Below are 14,645 nucleotides of genomic sequence, written 5' to 3'. Positions count from 1 at the left end.
TATAAAGATATAAAAATAGTAAATATTTCTGTCACTTCAGTAGGAAATTGTTGACCAGAAATACGAAAATAAATGTACATTTGGAATTTTTTAACTATATTTTTTGAAGTGAAAACTATTGAAATCTGGATATCCATAGAATTCCCTGTTTAGAACATTATCCTGACAGCATATAGCCTAGAACTGGTAAGAAGTAAGGCTTGGAGAATCACAGGAGTTGCCTTGCCTTGACTTTAGAGATGACAGCAAATAACTGTAAGTATCACCTCGTATTTTAGACTGAGGCAGTGCAATTGATGATGGCATGTTCCAATATAATAATAGAAAAACAAACAAACAAAAAAACAAACAAAAAAAACTATTTTTTCTGCTTCAGATCTTGGCAGGGCCATTCTAGCCCCATCGTTTGACAAAAGCACAACACAACTCAGAAAATTGTTTTGATGACATCAACAATTGTCAGACTTAAAATCTATCGATGTGCTTCAAACATCTCTCATCTTCCGGGGTTATACATGGTGGTATTTATGAGACCTCTAAATGATCCCTAGGATTAGGAGCATAGTGTGTAGAGTTGGGAGTGGATATATAGACTGGAGAGATAAAATGGGAAGCATGGTGATCCTTGGATTGCCTGTGCCATATACCTTTGCAGTTGTGGTAATAGATTCAGTGCAGATTGACACTATGAGCACTACCCTAGCACACAGTACAGTGCTTTCTTTTCTTTTTCCGGGCTTTTGCCTGTGACAGGGAATGTAGCTTGGATACTACTGGTTGGTGTGTGGAAGATATCAATCATTGGATCAGTTCAAAGCTATGGGAGCTGCCAGTTAATAGGCTAAGCTTCAGACCACATCCTTCCAATGGATAACTAGGGTCCAGTCTAGATGAATTTCTGGATCCCCAGGATACATGAATAGCATGCAGTATTCTAGAGTAGTATCCAGCTTAATGATACTTCTGTTGCTCTTGTGTCTTTCCCTCTTCTGTATCCCCCAAGTTCATTCTGATTTCTTGGCATGACTCTCAAATGAGCCTTTGTGTATTAACCTGTGGTATATGAGAGGAGTTGTCTGAATAGAGATGAAATATTGAGTCATGGCAAACACAACTGTGGAAATGGAAACCATCCAGGGGCAAATGTTGTAAAATTAACATAGTCTGTGAAAGAAAAATGCTTTTGCTTTCAGACAGAGAGTGAATGGAGTTTTTCACTAAGCTGGAAGGGGGGCTAATAAAGGCCTTTTTTACTGGAGAATTTAATAAGAATTTACCAAAACACAGGTGCAATTATTCTTACAGGATTGAACTGATTAGATGGGTAGAGTTTGGCTAGTATAAGATACTTGATTTAATGACTTTTGAGGTCCTTTTTTGAAATCATGATCAATAAATTTGCCCTCTGTGACATTTCTACTATATTTGTTTGAAAGATGAATAAACTAGGATACATAGATATAGCTTTATAGTATAGTTCTTGAACTTTCATGATGTGACAATTAAATCTGTATGATCAGGTCATATTCTAGAGCTCTGCATTAGGCACACATAATCGATAGCTCCTGGGGACATACACACAAATTAACAAACTTGACTTTATAGTGTTTCTTGTTTTCAGAATGGAATACATTTTATGAATAATCTAAAACAATAGATTCAGTTTCTATGTCCATAGAGACAGAACCTTAAAGACCCTAACAACTCTAAAAAAGAAAAATGAAAAAAGGAGAGAAAATAAAATAAAATAAACTTGAAGCTTTAAATAAACAACAAAAACCCAAAAACAAAACAAAACAAAACGAACAAACAAACAAAAAACATAATGTTTTTGAAAAAGGAAAACTAAAAGAACCTAAAACCCTAAAGAAAAACAAACAAACAAAAAAATCAACAAAAAAATTCTAGATCTCTACAAAGACCCAGAAAACATAAAATCATTACCACAAACAAACAAACAAACAAGCGAAGAACTACAACAACCACACTATGTCTTCAAAAAAGAAAATCTCGCCAAATACACTGAGAACAATCCTAAAATCATTTAAAAACTGTAAAAAAAAAGAAAAAAACCAAACCAAAACAAAACAAAAAAAATCCTAAAATAATAAAAGCAAAACCTAAAACCCTAAAAAAAACTAAAATTACTAAAGAAACTCTAAATGACCCAAATAAGCTATTTTTTAAATTCTTAATAAACATTTTTAAAACCCTAAAATTCTATAAATAAGAAAACACAAGACCTCTTAAAAGACACTAAAAAAATTATAAAACCCTAAAAAAAAATCCAAAAACTCTACAAGTCTAGATCCCTAATGAGACAATAAAAAAACAATTAAAAAAAAGAAAAAGAAAATGAAAAGGTACAAAACCACCACCCCAACAACTACAAATTCTACTGCCTTAAAAAAATCGCCAAAAACACTGGAAAAGAAAATCATTTTACAAACCAAATTAAAAACAAAACAAAACAAAAAAAACTTAAAACAATCTTTAAAAATTCCTTAATTCAATTAAAAAAAAAACAAAACTAAAAAATAAAGAAAAACCCTACAATTCTAAAACAATCTCAACAACTTTAAAAAGACCCAAAAGAACTCTAAAACCCTAAAAAAAGTTCCTTTAAAAAGTTCTAAAAACACATCAAATCTCACACATCAAATCTCTGAAACTCAAAAAAAACTTGAAAACCTGCTTTAAAAAAGCAAAACAAAAACAAACAAACAAACAAACAACAACAACAACAAAACTACAATGCCCTGAAACCCTAACTAAAATCCTGAGATATTAAAAACAATCCTAACCCCACCCCCCCAAAAAATACCTACAAAACCCAAAAACATTAACTAAAATCCTAACACATAAAAATAATCCTAAACTCATTAAAAACACACACACACAAGAACACAAAAAAATATTACAAAATCCTAAAACCCTATAAAACACTAAAAGTGTAAAAAGAAACAAAAACAAAACAAAACAGAACAACAAGAACAAAAACACACAAAAAAGTTCAATTATCCTAAAATTATTTATAAAACCTAAAAAGCCCTAAAACCCTAAAATACCTTAAATTTCTAAAAGAAATCAAGGTCCAAAATAAATAAATATATAAATAAATAAATAAATAAACAAACAATCAAACAAACAAATAAATAAATGAATAAATAAATAAATAAATAAAATCAACCCTACCCCCCCCAAAAAAAAAAACCTGTAAGGACAAAACAACCTCCCAAATTTAAAACCATTAAAACCCTAAAACTCTAAATAACCCAAAGGGCTTTACCCTCCTGCACCGCCCCCCACAAAAAAAAAAAAAACCTGAAAATTGTAAAATAATTAAAAGCCCGAAAAAAGCCTAAAATATTAGAAAAATTAAATCAGAAAAAAAAAACTAGAATCTTTAAACAAATGCTGAAATAGTCCTAAACCCCCCCCCCAAAAAAGAAAAGAATAATAAAATTCTGAAAACACACCTATCAGTTAGGCAGGCATTCAACTTACACAGTTTAGCCTGCTTCTGAGTGCTGGTATTAAAGGGGAATAAAACTATACTTGACTCCTTTTTGTTTGTATAATTGTTTTCTAAAAGTTTTTTTTCTCTTGGGTGAGTGTATGTGTGTGATGTGTGTGTGTGTGTGTTTATGGGTGAGTGTATGTGTGTGATATGTCTGTGTGTGTGCGTGTTCTCCAAAGAGGTCATCAGATCGTCTAGAACTAGAATTGCAGGTGGTTGTGAACATCCATGTGGATGTTAGAAATTGAACCCTTGTCCTGTGCAAAAGCAATCAGTGGGCCTAAGCAGTGAGCTCTCTCCTCAGTCCTTTCTGCTTGCTCTAATCTCTACTTCACTATTCATCTTGCCCAAATGTGTCTTTAATTCCTACTTCTTCTGTCTGTTTTTATGTGATGAATTCTCCTTTGCTTTTCTCTTGTTTCTCCAATTACTTCAGCAAGATTCTGCGTTGCCTTTTGTTTTGGAAGATTCTCGAGGAATCCTAAATCCAGACTTTAGGGCAGTTATTAAAAATTCTTACTGGTCGTTCTGACAATGGTTTCCTCTTCTTTTTTTTTTTTTAATTAGATATTTTTTCATTTACATTTCCAATCCTATCCCAAAAGTCCTCCCATACCCACCTCAACCCCACCACCACCACCCCCATATCTTGTCGCTGGCATACCCCTGAACTAAGGCATATAAAGTTTGCAAGACTGATGAGCCTCTCTTTCCAATGATGTTCAACTAGTCCGTCTTCTGATACAAATGCAGCCAGAAATACGAGCACTGATAAGTTGCTAGAAAAATGAGCTCTGCGGGGTTTCTTTAGTTCATATTGTTGTTCCACTTATGGGATTGCAGACCCCTTTAGCTCCTTGGGAACCTTCTCTACCTCCTCCATTTCGGTCCCTGTGATTCATCCAATAGCTGACTGTGAGCATCCACTTCTGTGTTTGCTAGGCCATGGCATAGCCTCACAAGAGACAGCTACATCTGGGTCCTTCCAGCAAAATCTTGCCAGTGTATGCAATGGTGTCAGTGTTTGGAGGCTGATTATGGGATGGATCCCTAGGAATGGCAGTCTCTACATGGTCCATCCTTTTGTCTCAGCTCCAAAGGTTGTCTCTGTAACTCCTTCCATGGGTGTTTTGTTCCCAATTCTAAGAAGGGGCACAGTGTCAGCATTTTGGTCTTCAATACCCTTAAGTTTCATATGTTTGGAAGATTGTATCTTGTATCTTGGGTATTCTAAGTGTCTGGGCTAATACCCACTTATGTCACCACTAGGGTACTGGTTATTCTCCTCTGCTTCTCATTTGGTCACAGAGATTTTCATTTGATCTCATTTGTCTAAGATGCCAGCATGCCCTCCTTATAGACTGTGGTACAATAGATGTTTAACTTTCATAACTATTGGGTAATGCTTTGATTTTTCTGCGTTTGCCTAATTGAATAAAGGGGATTATTCCTCCAGCCCATAGTGACAGGCATACTTTAGAGAAGTCAGGACTAGTGGTCCTCAATCTTCAAAATGTTGTGAATTTTTAATTTACAGCTCTACAACAATAATGTTATTTCATTGCAACTTCATAAATATAATTTTGCTGTAGTCATGAATTGTAAAGTATATATCTTATAAACAAGATATATGATATGTGACACTTGTGAAAGGGTTGTTTGAACACTCAAAGGAGTCTAATTCCATGGTGTGAAAAGCACTAATTTGAACACAATGGGGCTACTGCTGCCAATGTAGACTGTTCATCCAGTGTTGCTGGACAGAAGTCTCCGTACTTTGAAGGCAATGGGTTTTCCCAGAAAAGGCTTCTTCTGAGTCCCCAAACTTCTGTCAATACCTGTTCACCTTGGTGATGATCACTGATGTATCAAATGACCATACTTAGTAAATTAGAGTAATACAGTTTTCTTTTCCACCCTAGAAAGTGGGGATTCTAAAAATATGTCTACTAGCTAAAAGCAGTGATGGTGCTCTTCCTAGGGTTCCTTACATTGTGTCCTCCTTGGATGTTCCTCTCTGATCTATACTCACCATCTATGCTGCTTCCTCTCATCAACAGCACACATGATAACACTCAACCCATCTGATCTTCAGTCAGCAGAAATACACTAATTATATTTCACATATGGCCAAGTTGCTCATGATTCTGAGGCATAATCATGCATGTTGTATTGCCAAACAGAATGACACTAATTGTCTAGTATATAATGAAGCATATTTTGTATGACTCTTTTCAGGAGTCTGTATATTCAATGATGAACACACCATCAGCAAATGAATGAATTCTTGTGAGATGATGTCATCACAGTGGGATCCAATGTGCTAGAAAGAGAAAAGAGGAAACCAAACTCCCTTTCATAATTAAACCTTTTCTATAACAGCATTATTAAATTATTTTTATTTGTAGGTCATATCCCTCCTGACCCATTCAATTTCTTCCAAATATATTCACACCTGGGGATTAATTTTCAGAAAGTTATTTTGGGGAAACACATGTGATTATTTCAACATCTATAGTAGTGTGGGGGCGTTATTCTCCCTACGTCAAGTACACTTAAGATCTTTAGATACCTCCTTCCCGGTGATAGCCTTGCAGCTCACTGAGTGACATGTGCATTTGATGATAAATGATACACAAACATTGAAGCACATTACCATATCCTGTCACCTATATCAAGTTTAAAATAGCAAGAACCACACGTGAGTAGAAAAATACAAATACATTTTATAGTGTCTTGAAGCTAAAATCCGCAAATTAATCAAAATATTATTTGGACTCTGTTACTTTATACCAGTGTTTTTTAAGTGTACAAGTCGCAGGCCTTTTCTTTGACCCTTTGCACAGGTTTATAGTGTCCTTTTACCATCTTCATCCTCCCCACTATCCTCCATTGCTATTAAATCTCCCCCCTGCTGCTGCACTTACTCTTCCAAAATACCTCCTATTTTTAATGTCCCTTATTAAATTTATATTTTCACAATTGTCATTTTGAATTTTACTTGTCTAACCTAATATATTGTATTTTACCGTTCCATCCATTTTTTTAAAACAAAGCCCTGCACTAATACACATAGATGAGAAATATATAAATCTCCCCCCCTTCTCTCTCTCTCTCATTTCTAAGCCATTCATCCAGTAGTTGACATCTAAAATCACTCCATAGCATGTATGTTTCACACAGTGAGGCAATCAATATTAATGATATGGATATGTAGTGGTCCTTCTTAGATTTTTTTTTAACTTAAATCAACATGGGAAGATAGAATCTCAGATAAGGAACTTCCTCCATCACATTGGCCTGTGGCCACAACTTAAGGAATGTTTTTTTGTTTGTTTTTTGTTTTTGTTTTGTTTTGTTTTGTTTTGTTTTTTTTGATGACTGTTTTTGAAGGATCTAGCTTTCTATGGATAGTGTCATACCCTATGCAGAAGATGTACAGGGTGTGGTGGGACCATGGAAGGTACTGAAAAGGATTTTTTTGAAGAACTGAAGATCTATGTGCCATGAACAATTAAAGTGTCCTCTAATTTGTAAGAAAATTTTATACGTACCTGTGTCCAATATTCTGTCTACACATATTTCAAAAGTAAAATTACCTCATCTATTTCATCCTGTTTTACTGCATTTAATCTATGAAATTCCTTATAATCAGAAGTGCTGGTAAATTTTAAAAACCTTTAAAATATGACTGGGAGATATCAGGTTTGTTTTAAGTTTATCACAACTTTGTAAGCATGCCCAAGATCTATGTTGTCCTCTTACTTTCCAAAGAATCTATAATTCATGATTGCCATTGGTTTCAACACATGTCATTTAACCCTGTCAAATTCCAGCTTTGTTTGCATAAAAATAGTCCTCCTCTAACTGTGGGTTTTCATAAAGTGAAAATTGGTGTGCTATCCAGTGTGCTTCCTCAAAGAGTCTGGCAATATTTATGATAAGAAGCACAGCTTAAAGATAACCAAGGGAAAGGTTGGAACATGAAAAATAACCACCATGGATGATGTCAAGTCAGAAACCGAAGACTTTCTCAGAACGAAAATAAAAACAAAAATGAAACAAAACAAAACACACACCAAACAAATAAATAAAAATCCAACAACCAAACAATAAAAACAATGCAAGGGTGAAATTCTTTGGCAGAATATTACTCAGATCATCAGGCCTTTCAGTTGGGATTTCATTTTTAATTTCTAGCAAGCCATATGAAAAGGTAAAGTCGAGATGCTGAACGTTTCTTTTCTGGTCAAGTCTATTTGGAGTTCTGTAGGCTTCTTTTATGTTCATGGGCATCTCTTTCTTTAGGTTTGGGACGTTTTCTTCTATAATTATGTTGAAGATATTTGCTGCCCCTTTAATTTGAAAATCTTCATTCTCATCCACTCCTATTATCCTTGGTTTGGTCTTCTCATTGTGTCCTGGATATCCTGGATGTTTTGAGTTAGGATCCTTTTGCATTTTGCATTTTCTTTGATTGTTGTGTCCATGTTCTCTATGGAATCTTCTACACCTGACATTCTCTCTTCCATCACTTGTATTCTGTTGCTGATGCTTGCATCTATGGTTCCAGATATCTTTCCTAGGGTTTCTATCTCCAGCGTTGCCTCACTTTGGGTTTCTTTATTGTGTCTATTTCCCTTTTTAGGTCTAGTATGGTTTTGTTCATTTCCATCACCTGTTCAGATGTGTTTTCCTGTTTTTCTTTAAGGACTTCTACCTGTTTGGTTGTGTTTTCCTGTTTTTATTTAAGGACTTGTAACTCTTTAGCAGTGTTCTCCTGTATTTCTTTAAGTGAATTATTAAAGTCCTTCTTGATGTCCTCTACCATCATCATGAGATATGCTTTTAAATCCGGTTCTAGCTTTTCGGTTGTGTTGGGGTTCCCAGGACTAGGTGGGGTGGGAGTGCTGTGTTCTGATGATGGTGAGTGGTCTTGATTTCTGTTAGTACAATTCTTTCATTTGCCTTTCACCATCTAGAAATCTCTGGAGCTAGTTGTGATAGTTGTCTCTGGTTAGAGCTTGTTCTTCAGGTGATTCTGTTAGCCTCTATCAGCAGACATGGGAGACTTGCTCTCTCCTCTGAGTTTCAGTGGTCAGAGCACTCTCTGCAGTCAAGTTCTCCTCTCACGGGAAAGGTGCACAGATATATGGCCTTAAGACCTCCCTCCTGGCCGAAGACGAAGGCCCAAAACAGGACCTGTCCTGAAGCTGAGTTGCTTTGGCCTTTCCCAGAAGGTGTTAGCTTCTGTATTCTATACTCTCACATGTCCAGAATACTCTCGGAGGAGTCCTGGAACCAAGATGTCTGCAGCTGATGCTCAGGCAAAGCACTCCTGCACTGGGCACACCCCTTTCCTCTGGCTGGGAAAGTGGCCAGATATCTGGGATCTGTGCAGAATAATCTCGGCTGGGTCCCGGAACCAAGATATCTGATATTGATGCTCAGTCAAAGCGCTCCCGTACCGGGTGGACCCTTTTTTTCTGGCTGGGACAGTGGCCAGGTGTCTGGGGCCCGAAAAGGGGGCTGTCTTAGAAGCTCTGTGGCTCTCGCCTCTCCAAGAAGCTTTTGGCTTCTGTAGTCCATACTCTCACCTGTGCAGAATACACCTGGCGGGGTCCCAGAACCAAGATGTCTGTTGCCGATGCTCAGGCAAAGCACTTCTGCACCGGGCGGACCCCCTTTCCTCTGGCCGGGAAAGTGGCTGGATGTCTGGGGCCTTTGCAGAATACACTCGGCAGGGACCTGGACCAGTCTGGTGGTTCTTCAGAAAATTGACATAGTACTACCAGAAGATCCAGCAACACCTCTCCTGGGAAAATACTCAGAAGATGTTCTGATGTGTAATAAGGATTCATTCTCTATAATGTTCATACCAGCCTTATTTATTTATTTTGTTAATATTTTTATTATTACGTATTTTCCTCAATTACATTTAGAATGTACATTTAGAAAGTCCCCCATACCCTCCCCCCCCCACTTCCCTACCCACGCATTCCCATTTTTTTGTCCCTGGCATTCCCCTGTACTGTGGCATATAAAGTTTGCATGTACAATGGGCCTCTCTTTCCAGTGATGGCCTATTAGGCCATCTTTTGATACATATGCAGCTAGAGTCAAGAGCTCCGGGGTACTGGTTAGTTCATAATGTTATTGGACCAACAGGGTTGCAGATCTCTTTAGCTCCTTGGATACTTTCTCTAGCTCTTCCATTGGGGGCCCTATGATCCATCCAATAGCTGACTGTGAGCATCTACTTATGTATTTGCTAGGCCCCAGCCTTGTCTCACAAGAGACAGCTATATCCAGGTATTTTCAGCAAAATCTTGCTAGTGTATGCAATGGTGTCATCGTTTGGAGTCTAATTATGGGATGGATCTCTGGACATGGCAGTCTCTAAATGGTCCATCTTTTGTCTCAGCTACAAACTTTGTCTCTATAACAGTCTGGCGGTTCCTCAGAAAATTGGACATGGTACTACTAGAGGATCCCACAATACCTCTCATGGGCATATATCCAAAAGATGTCTCAACCGGTAAGTAGGACACATGCTCCACTATGTTCATAGCAGCCTTATTTATAATAGCCAGAGGCTGGAAAGAACTCAGATGCCCCTCAACATTTGAATGGATACAAAAAAATGTGGTACATTTACACAATGGAGTACTACTCAGCTATTAAAAAAATGAATTTATGAAATTCCTAGGCAAATGGATGAACCTGGAGGGCATCATCCTGAGTGAGGTAACACAATCACAAAGGAACTCAAATGATATTTACACACTGATAAGTGGATATTAGCCCAGAAACTTAGTATACCCGAGATATAAGATTCAATTTGCAAAACACATGAAACTGAAGAATGAAGACCAAATTGTGGACACTTTGCCCCTTCTTAGAGACAGCAAACACACAGAGCCCTACTGTGCATAACTTGAACATGTGTGAGACCACCCACCTCCTCCAGTGACACCCTTTCTCCAACAAGGAAACAACTAGTCCAACAAGGTTATTCATCCTAATACAGCGTATGGGCCAATGGGAACCAATTACATTAAAACTACCACACCTACCTAGCTACATGCATGCATATATTCATGCATAAGAGATAAACAGAGAAAGAGGGTGAGAGAAAAATGAAAGAGCGAGAGTGATAGGTAGATGATAGAGAAATAGTTGCATACATATCTATATAAATACATTCAATCATTACTTCATACATACATACATACATACATACATACATACATACATACATACATACATTGATGACGGATAGACAGATAATTATATGCGAAATTAATCTAAACACTAAAGACATGGTGCCCTTTAATTCACACACACACCCTGAGCATTGTTTACAATCCTCAATTAGGACATAAAGGTTGAACATTTGAACTACAAAGACATATACAAACAAACCCACAAAACCCACAATGTTAATTTGGTGTGCATAGATTATATTAATATCTAGGATTTCCTTTTTTCTGTATATTATGAGAGATTACACCCAAAAATCTTTCTCAAACTAGTCCATTATTTCAGTGACTACTGTGTACAACCTGATACTTATAATCCACTAGATAGTAATGTTACAGAAGGTGTTTATTGTGCTGAAGATATTCAGCCATACCCCTCAGCTCCAAAATATATCTTTTAAAGACACATAGTAAGGAACGATCTTCCAAATGACCTCAAATGAAACTGTCACCTGGTGAAAAATAACACAGCACAGGAAGAAGTTTACACATAAAATTTATATTCATGTGAATATTGGTCAAAATGATTACAATTGTAAAGTTGAATTACATAGTGGTATGTCTTTGAAACAATAGGAAAAATGATGCGCATACATTGTGTTTTCCAAAAAGAGTAGGAAATGTAAAACATTTAAACAGTGGGATGTTGGTTTCTAATGCCAGGAGATGACTAACATAGCAACAGACTAATAAAGTATCCTCTTCAAAAGTTAAAAGAAAAGAGCAACAACAAGAAGAGAACAACAATCACAAGGAACCATGTCATCCGTGGCATCTTCAGGAGGATGTGCAGCAATCTGAACATGGTTCCAAGGACGTTAGTAGATGTCTAGTTCTTTATCAGCCTGACAGGTTTGTGTTCAACCATCCATGTCTGTATACTAAGGTTGGAAACAATCAATCGATGATGAGTGACCTAAAGATGATGAGTTCTACTCCCCACTCTCTTTGCTGCTCTGGAGACTTCAAACCTGAGGGGAGGAATGTTATATTGATGAGTATGAGAATGCTCAATGCCTCTTTGTCTACATTGTGTAAATTTGGCATCTCTTTAAGTGAAGTATAAGACCTGCTTGGCCAGAAGGTACAACTAGAGGCCTGATGAATAAAGATGCTACTATAGAGACCCCATGTAATGAGAAAAGTCTTTCAGAAGTACACTTGGACAGAGGTGGAATTTAAGATCCAATTATTCAGAAATGGCATGTAGGCACTATTGTTGGCCATAGTGTCAAACCGAGAACACCCCCAACACTAATCAGAGATGTATTGCTAGTGGTCAGAAGTGAGCAGGTAATGGATATTGGGAAGAAATGAGACCCTATGAGCCATGAAAAATAGATAAAACCTCAATGGTCAGAGGGGAAATACACGAGGGCATCTTTGTGAGAAATTGGAAATCTAAAACCCCTTTGTACAGGTAAACTAGTATGTTTGGTTGGGTAGAGTTCAAATTTGCATGTTCTTTCCTTGACGTGAGATCAAAGGCACAGCCTACCTCATGCAGTGGAGCCCATTTCAGGTTCTTCCTAACAGCTAGCAACTCCTCATCAGAGACTAGAGCATCTGTCCACTGTAGTAAATGTGGTTGCTGGATCAGGAAGCAGTCTGAGCACTCATCAAAAACCTGGCTGACAGTTCCACACTAGTTCTTCTTCTCAGGCATATGTTCATCTCCTGGGTCTAGGTATGAATGGTGAGGAGTACATCATTTTAGTTTCTGCCTTGAGGAAATGAGCTTTTGTTCTGGGCTGTACTTCTTAATGTTCGGCTCAGGTACTTTAAGCTTGGGTGGTCTGGAGGTCCATTTGGGAGTTAAAATTGGAGTGGGGGGTGTCTAAGTGTCTGCATCAGAGGAGAACATTGCAAGGTCATTATTGGTCAGAAAGGCATATTTGATTACCACTTGGGGAAAATGAGATCTGAGGCCCCTGGTAACTCAGAGTCAGTAGATTGAAATCCTTTTGGTCAAAGCAGAAGGATCTGAGGCCCAATTAAATAGACTTAGTAAGTTTACTCCCACAGGGGCATATTTGGAATGTCTGAGAACCCTTTGGATATTGGTGGACTGTAGCTCTCTATTAGAACAGGGAGGGCTGGTAGATCCTTTGGTGAAAAGTGAAATATTTCAGGTATAGTCTAAAAGCCAATTCAGTAAAAGACAGTAAGTGGAATACTTTGGGTAAGGGGAGACATATGCAGTATCCCTATGTGCAGGAGAAGAATTGTTTCTGCCCATCTCGGGATTAGTGATAGATCTAAGATTCTCTAAAATAGGAGGATGGTGATAGAAACTTCATAGGATTGTATAGAATAGTTTTATCCTGTTATTCCTATGTCTGCAGCACTATTGAGCAGAAATTGAACACTGATTGATACCTTGAGAATATAGGAAATTCCAGGTACTTACTCCTTCATCAGGTCCAAACATGAAATCACAATCAACAATACACATCATCTGAATGTCAGTGGTAGGCATGACAACAATCTTAGAAGTCTTTTAAGAGGGTGTAATGTAGTATTTTCTGGTTTAGTGTCTTCCTTAAATATATGTCTATCCACACATTCCTCTGCATGGAGGCCAGGATGTCTCTGTCCAAGGAAACAAAACAAAGATAGTAATCTGATTTACCCTTACCTTGATACTCTTCTGTTTGGGATTTCAGTACAGAGTGTTCTGAAATCTCTTAGGTCAGAACAGTGCTTCCCAGACCATGGAAATTAGAAGTTATAGGTAGGACATACACTGGGAAGATGATGAATCTGGGGGATTTCCTCAAACACACTGTGCTCCACACAGGTTGGAGCACTCTCTGTTGTGAATGTCTAAATCTTCTAAGTAAGATAGGGGAGGAGCTTGGGCAGTTTTGCACAGAAGTAGGATGATTGTGCCCTTCATCAAAGAGGTAATGTGGCAAACTTCATGAGAATAAGGAAGTTTAAGCACTCTGGTCATAAGCAGCATTTCTGTGACACTTTGCAAATGTGAAATTCTAAACCTACTTGTAAGAGGGGTAAAATCTCTGGCTATTTTCAATAAATAAGAAAGACCATTTCACATTGGTGAAAATGCAAATACCTTCTGGAGAAGAGGGAGTTCCAGTATTGATTGATCAGCTTCCAAACCTTTCTTGCAGAATTTAGGAAATCCACATAAGGTTGGGGACGTGCACCACCAGGATTGGTTGCCCACCATTAGCCTGATGACGCCATGGGAGAGGCAGGCCTCAGGTAATGGAAAGATATTCTGACGCCCGCGTGCACTCACCATGAGAAATGTTGACAATGGTGTTGTCAGCACCATCTTGTAATGGCGACAATGAGGGCGGCTTTTCACAGTGGTAGAAGTAATTACAGGGTTCATCTGATCCTTATTTGAATTTGGTACATGATATCTGTCTATATAAGTGTGCATTTTATCCAGATTTTCCAGTTTTGTTGAGTAGAGCCTTGTATAGTAGGATCTGATGATATTTCAAATTTACTAAATTTCTGTTGTTATTTCTCCCTTTTCATTTCTGGTTTTGCTAAATTAGATACTGTTCTTGTGTTCTGTATTTTGTCTGTCTAGTGGTTTATCTATCTTGTTGATTTTTTCAAAGAACAAGCTCCCAGTTTGTTTGATTATTTTTGTATTGTTCCTTTGTTTCCACTTGGTTGATTTTAGCACTGAGCTTGATTATTTCCTGACTTCAACTCCTTTTGGGTGAATTTGCTTCCTTTTCTTCTATAACGTTAAGGTGTGATGTCAACCTACTCTTATATCCTCTCTCCAGTTTCTTTTTAGAGGCATTCAGAGAGAGCTATGAGTGTCCCTCTTAGGGCTATTTTCATTGTGCCCCATAACTTGCAGTATGTTGTAG

The sequence above is a fragment of the Mus musculus genome, chromosome Y, assembly GCF_000001635.26.
Source record: "Mus musculus strain C57BL/6J chromosome Y, GRCm38.p6 C57BL/6J".
NCBI classification, from domain to species: domain Eukaryota; kingdom Metazoa; phylum Chordata; class Mammalia; order Rodentia; family Muridae; genus Mus; species Mus musculus.
The sequence above is the reverse complement of the archived record's forward strand: the minus strand, read 5'-3'. Positions refer to the sequence as shown.